Consider the following 8,082-nt stretch of genomic DNA (forward strand, 5'->3'; position numbering starts at 1 on the left):
AACACTGAGAGCTTTATAAGAACTGTCAGTTAGAGTCTGTAAGAAATTACTTATGAGAAGACTTACAGTAAAGAGAGAAACTACACTGCTTAGAGTCAGAGACTGATCTGAGAAAGACATGAGATTGATCACTGACTTGAAGATCAGATGCAGTAGTGAGACTGAAGAGAGTGAAGACACTGTTATAGATAATGATATCTCTGCTTCATCAGCTGATAAAAAGTGATCAGAGAAGTTACAGAGATACTTATAAGAAGCTCAGCAGCAGTCAGACATTATTTATAAAGATATTGAAATTGAAAAATTTTTATTCTTGAGAAGTTCTTGAATCAATATATGAACATTGTCAGAAATACTCTCTCTCTATCATCTGAGTGAAAACACTTCACAGATGAATAAGAATACTCACAGTTTATAAAAATAAGAGCTATTATAGAAAAAGAGAAAAGAAGATGAAGTTTCACAGACAGATCTGAGATATTTATACTACTCTAGAGAGATTTATTTACACTGTGAGTGATTCTGTGAAATAGTCAGATCACTCTAGTAAATAAGAGTAATTATGAATTACAGGCCTGAATCTTTCTATATAACTATAAAGAGTAATTGCAGACTGCAGATATCTTGATTCTACAATTCTACAGAGTTAATGAAAGAATGAAAAATTTCTCACAATTCTACAGTGTCAAAGAACAATGATTTATAAGAATGAGTGAAAGATTAACTTGTAAATACTTCTCTTTGATAAGAGTAATCTTACAGAGAGTGATTCATCTATGAGATAAATCTGTATGATAATCATATAAGAATTATATAAAAATAATTAAGAGTTAATCAGAATTCTTCTGTATGAAAGATATGAGATAAATCTATGTAATAGTCAGAGAAGAATCTGTAGATCACAAAAAATCTTACAGAATAAGAAACTGAGTGACAGACTCTTTTCTCTTTATAATAACAAGAGATTTTTCCTCACTGAGGTTTTTATAGATATAAAGAATTTTTAGTGAGTATCACTGCAGTGCTGAGCTGATTCTATGAAGTCACTCAGTGAAAGGCTTCACAGATGAAGTCTTAGAGAGGAAGAGATATATAAGAAATCTCACTTCTCACAGATTCTTTACTTCTATTTCTATCTCTTATGTAATTAATAGCACTAGCGGCCCTTGATTACACACAACTATATAGACTGAAGTTCATGAATACTATTCATAACTCAGCTTGAATGCTATTATACATTTAATCTCTACATTTTATCTTTCTATCATGAATACTTCTAGTAGTTAACAGTACATATCACGTCAAGCTGCAAACACCCGAATAATCGCCTGCGAGCACTTACTCTTACATGAAGCTTCAGAGCAGAAGAATATACACACGTTCATAGCAGCTGAGAATCAGTGATCAGAAATGACTGAGAATCAGAGTGTATGTATTCATAGCAGCTGAGAATCAGTGATTGAGAATGGCTGAGAATTGAAGTGTATGTATTTGAGAGTGAAACAGAAGAATCTATGAAGTGTAATGAAATAGTCTATATAATTGATCAGGTACAGTCTGTCACATTAGTCTCTCTCTTTCAGAAGCAGTTCTCATCAGTCAAGAACTGCTGTTTCAGATAATACAGAACTTGAAGTTCAGATCAGTTAATCATAGTTAACTCATTTTATAAGATATTGTCAGCTGCAGTCACAGAGTCTCTTATTAAGAATATTCTCAATCTCTTACTCAAGCTCATTATCTTCTTCTATAATGTCTGATAACTGTCAGTCAGAAGTCAGTTGAGAAGAGAACAGATTAATGACAGTGCAGCAGAGCAAGCTTGTGTGAAATACATTATGAATTTCTGATAATATGTTAAGACAGTAGTTATGACTATCTAGAACTTCTATCACTTTATACCTGATATGATGATAATCTAGTGCATGAGATGAATATATAATTTATATATTCTTAAGATTCAATTATATCAGATCTTCTATCTTATATTGTTCAGTGAGATCTCAGTGAACATTGATTTGATTCTCTTAATCTTGTTTTACAGTTGCTATGAAGATCTCTGCTTAATTACAGATATCTCAGAGCTTCATTACTATATTATCAGCAATCTGAATCAGACTACAGAGGTTCAGTGTGAACTATGTAATCTCTAGAAGATTTAACACTTTTATATGATAACTATGTGTAAGAAAGAATGAGCTTATATCTGTTAAAACAGTATTTTATTTATTGATAGCAATCTCTGTATATAGAAGCAGATTATATCAATCATCTTATAAGTGATTACAGAACTTATAAAGATAATTTTTTATGATTTGAATTATCTGTTCTGATATATCATCAGTCTTGAGATGATAGACAGTTAACAGACAGTATATAATCTTGAGAACTTGACAGATTCTAGTTCAGAGAGTACACATGAATTGATAGCTCTGATCTGATACTATTGATCTTGATAACTCATGTATCTGATAGAATGAACTTCATAAGAAGACTTTAATAACTTGTTCAGTATTTATCTTATTACAAGATTTTAATATTATATCTTTACTTAGTCAGTCAATGATGATCAGAATGTTTCTATAACTCTTACTCTCAAATAGATTAATAGTAAAGTCAATCACTACATCTTATTAGATTTTATTAGAAATATTAAGTGATTTCAGTAGATCTTTTCTACAGTGCTTTCATGAGATAACAGAAGAACAGTAGTTACAGTTTCAGATAAAGTATCTAATGCTATTTGATATCTCAGATTAATAGAACTCTTGAGAGATTATTCTATACAGTTATTTACAGTCTGAATGATCAGTTATATATGAATCATGCATCTCTTATATTATTCAGATGTGTAAGAGTTTAGAGTGAGAGACTCAGTGTTATTTATGAAATTGTAAAGTGTTATTATCATCAATTAAACATTCTGAGATGTCAGTTCTTATATATAATTCTGAGAGAAATCAGAGTACTTCTGATCATACTGCTTCAGTGAGTGCTTGAAGAAGTTCATCAGTTTAAGCTGCTGTATGTCATAGCTCATCTAATGTAGAGTCAGAAGAAGTTGAGATATCAGTGTTAATGTCAGTGACAGTTCAGAGAGAGAGTGTTCTAATCAGAGAAGTGTGTATAGTGTTATGAGTTGTTTCATCTTGATCAACTAATATCTTCAGATCTAGAAGTCAGTGTTCTCAGTTCATTCAACAGATGTCTGTTACATTAGAAGGCATATCTTGCTCTTATTATAAGAGAGCATCTGTCATTGAGTTCTGACTACTGAGATGATAGTGTATTATAAAATGAAAGCAGCTTAAGAACTCAGATCATTGCATCTATTATTCAGTGAGTTTATAGATAGTTGTGAAGTACTTGAGGTTCTTATAATCTGTGATTATCTCAAATTCAGAGATACTTCAGAGTTCAGAGTCTCATTCTTCTAGATAGTATACAATTGTAAGAAGTTTCTTGTCATAGATCTCATAGTTGCATTCAGCAGAACTCAATTTCTTAGATATGAAGATGCATGATTATAAGACATCTTTATTATCATATTTAGACTGGCCGCCGGGATCATGAATTTCACATTTGATCTCATTTGATCTGGTCTCATACATTTCTTGACGTGAATCCCGCTGGGACTGGCTATCAAAAAAACATGTAAAGCGACTATATATCAGATCTTAAAATAAAACCATGACTTGAAAAAAATGAGAAAGTGATTTCATTTGATTCCATTTAGTCTCATTCTTGGCATAAAGTTACTATTTTTAGACATTTTAAGGTTTTTTTTAGACTATTTTTAATTTTTTAAAAAGTAACACTTTTTGATAACACTCAAATGAGATTTAAAGTCATTTAAAGCAATAAAAATAATTTAAATTAAGAAGTGGAAATCATGATCTCATTTGAAAAATGTGATAAGAGTAGACAGTAAGTTTCACTGAAACAGTATGAAACTACTATCTAATATTAAAACTGTGTAATGGGATCAGTTGAATTGGGTAATGAGACTATCAAAAAATCTAATTCTGGTCTCAGACACGGTCACACAGTCAGTCTAATCATATTGCAATATAGCTGTCTCTGTAACATAGTCAGAGAAATCAGCTTCAGTAACTATTTCATAATCAGAGTTAAATATCATTAGCAGAGAGATGTTGATGAACATCTTCTTCATCTGTATGAATGCAGCTTCAGTGTTTACTGATCACTGAAATACTGAGTTCTTCTTGATAAGTTCTGTAAGTGATCTCATAATATCTGAGAAGTTTCATATAAATCACTGATAGAAGTTAGCAAATTCAATGAAGCTTCATACATCTTTCACAGTATATAAAGCTTCTCATTTAAGAATAATAGAGACTTTCTCAGAATTCATTCAAATTCTCTTGTCAGCTTCTATGATAAAACCTAGATATTTAATACTCTTGACTTCAAAGTCATACTTATTAATATCTATTGATAGTTCTGCTTCTTGTAATTATTGTAATATTCTTTGTATATGTTCTTGATATTCTTTTCTGAACTCATCAGTGAAGATGAGAATGTCATCAAGATATACAGATATGAATTCATTAAGGAAATCTCAGAGTGCTTAGTTAATATATTTCTGAAATGTACTAAGAGTGTTAGTCAGTCTGAAGAGGATAACTATTCATTCAAAGAGGTCATATTATGTTTGAAATACTGTAAGTCACTCATCTTCTTCAGCAATGCAGATCTTATGAAACACAGTGATGACATCTAGTTTTATAAATCATTGAGCTTGTTCAATACAAGCTAGGATTTCATTGATAAGAGATAGCAGATAGCAGTCTTTCTTTATTATTCTGTTCAGTTCTTGATAGTTCACACAGAATCAGAGTTCTTCACCTGATTTCTTTGTAAAGAGAATAGAGGCTGTGATGAAAGAATTGCTAACATGTATGAATTCTTTATTCAATAGATCATTGAGTGTCTTTTAAAGAAGAAGGAGTTCATCTTAAGACATGTTGTAAAGAGAGTCTCATAATGATTCAGAGTTCTTATCATTCTTCTTCTCTAACTTGATACTGTGATTCACTTCAGAACCTTGTAAGAAGAGTATGTTTGTAATATTATCTTATCAGAAGACATCTAGATATTCATGATATTATTAAGAAAGTTTTATATGAGAATCTGTTATTGTAACATGAGATAACTTTTCTAGAGCCTTTTTAATATCAGTCAGACTGATAGAATAGATTGCTACATGATTCTGCTGTCAGTGACTTCTTTTTCAGAGCATTTCATATATGTTAGCAGAGATCTGTGTCAGGTTCATGATCTTGTAAATGTCATCTTCATGAACTCTATCATTGTTAGAGAATATCAAGCTTCTGTTTCAAGTGTTTAATAAGATGCCTTGTTTAGATAGTCAGACAAGTTCTAATATAAGATTATAATCAAGATTATCAACTTCATATACATAGGCATCTTCACATTGATGTTCTCTCACATCTATAGTTAGCTTCACTATGTAATAGATACAAATGTCTTTTGAATCATTAAATTCTGTGAGAAGTTGAGGTTTTAATAAGAGAATATACTGAAGATTATAATATCTTACAACTGAAGATTTTATCATTGCATAGTAACATAGATCACTGTCTATCATGACTTTCATATTATACATGTTATCAACCACAGTAGATACAAGAATTGTATTCATTATCATCTTCTCTTTAAATCATTGTCATCTGACCTCTTCAAGCTTCTGTTTATAAATTTGAACAGAAGCTAATCTTTTCTCTGTTTCACTGAGACTTTCTCATAGTTATCTTCTGAATCTTTCTCTAATGTAATGTGATTGATGCAGACAGGTGCTGATTCATTCTTTGAATAAGAAGATACTGATCTTTCTCTTAAGTATAAAGACATATAGATTAATCAGCAGTTGAAAGCAATGTGTTCTGATCAGTTACAGTTAATGCACACTTCATATTAATGTCAATCAGTGACTTCTTCAGAAGTGATTTCAGGGACTTGAAAGTCTGTTTGAACAGTGAAAACTCTTGCTTATATATAGACATTTGAATCTATTCAGTTCATGACATCTGCATCATTACTGTTACTCCTCTTCAGTATGAGTGTATAAGTGACTGAAATGTAATATCTTCTGCTACTGTTCTGTATACTCTTGAGCTTGATAAGATAATCATTCAATGTTCAGAGCTGTGTACAGAAGCCTTTATAAGTCTGGTCTTTATCTACACTTATAAGAGTCTGTAAGAGTTTGAAAGTCAATGTCTTCTTGAGCATGCTAATTTTTATTTGATTCTCTCAAGATTGATCATCTGTTTCTAGAATCTTGATATTGAAATCAGAGATGAATGATATAAGAGAAGTGTTTCTCTGTCAGATACTCTGTAATCAATCTAATACTTTCTATTGCATGGCAGTGTCTTGAAACAGAATATCAAGATATTTCATGATATTATCAGACATTTATAATGCTGATTCACATACTTTTATCTATGAATAAAACTTCTGTTTCATGTAATTCTTCAATTGTTCATTGATATATTAATCTTGATTGATTAATGAACTGATGAAATCTTTATCTATACTCAGTTTCACAAGCATTTTCATTCTTTATAATGAGTAGAGAGTGAGATCAGAAGTATTAAAATATACAGAAGTATCTAAGCATTCTTTCAGCACTTTTATATTCAATTCTGTAGATATTGAAATTGAATGAATTAATTATTAAATCTCTTCATATTGAAGTTGTTGAGTTGCATGCATATCAGCTATTTATTATTATTGTAATTTCAATATTGCTCAGAGTCACTGTGACATTACATCTATACTCATGTTTAAGAGTTTCATATTATTGTTAGACATGATTATATCAATTGTCAGATGTGTAATCATATTCTTATATATCTGAGTGTCAGAACTCTCAGATCTTTCACTGACATTCTCTTGTAAGATTTTACTCTCTTTATAAGATCTTATTACAGAGTCAGAGTGACTGATAAGCAAGCTTCTATCTGAGAACTATCTGAGAACTCAGTGTCTGCTTAACTATTTGACTGTTTCTTACACATTGTTACATGTTCAGATATCTCTCAATGAATAATTATTTCTAATGAGAAGATGATGCATGAATAATTGTTTTCTAATAAGAAGATAATGAATGTTTTTATAGTGTAAGAGGTCTACACTGAATAGATCAGTATAATATTATAGATCTTATGTAACAAAGATAAAAATATTAGAGAAGAAAAGAAAGAGAAAGTGCAAGAATCAGCAATTGAGATGAATATTTATACACATATGTGATAGTGTATGCAGTGAAGCTTCAGAGTGAAAGAATATACACACATTCATAGTGACTGAGAATCAGCGATCAGAAATGGCTGAGAATTGAAGTGTGTGTGTTCATAGCAGCTAAGGATTGACAATCAGAAATGACTGAGAATCAGAGCATACATGTTCAAGAGTGAAATGAAAGAATCTATGAAGTATAATGAAATAGTCTATATAATTGATCAGGTGCAGCCCGTCACAGTTAATTAATATAAATTCTTGACTTTCAATTTCTCACTGAGTATACTCACTAGTTAATGAGTATTCTCAGAAACTTCAGATATGATATTAAGATTATTAATATAGATTATTATATATAAATGACATCTGAATGTATAATTATGATTCAGAAGAATGTATAACTATTGAATAATAATACAGCTGCTTCTGAACTTGCTTACAAATGTAAAGAAGTTATAGCAGTCATCAATTAATTTAGTATACAATATATAAGAAGCCAGCATACACCTGTAATTATACACTGATAGACTGGCTGCTGAGACTATAAATTTCACATTTGATCTCATTTGATCTGATCTCATACATTTCTTGATGTGAATTCTGCTGAGACTAATCATTAAAAAAATAAGCAAAGTAACTATATATCAGATTTTAAAATGAGATCATAACTTGAAAAAAATAAGAAAGTGATTTCATTTAATCTCATTTAGTCTCATTCTTAGTATAAAGTTACTATTTTTAGACATTTTAAGGTTTTTTCTTTAGACTATTTTTAATTTTTAAAAAGTAATG

Source organism: Blastomyces gilchristii (assembly GCF_000003855.2).
Source record: "Blastomyces gilchristii SLH14081 genomic scaffold supercont1.19, whole genome shotgun sequence".
NCBI lineage: Eukaryota > Fungi > Ascomycota > Eurotiomycetes > Onygenales > Ajellomycetaceae > Blastomyces > Blastomyces gilchristii.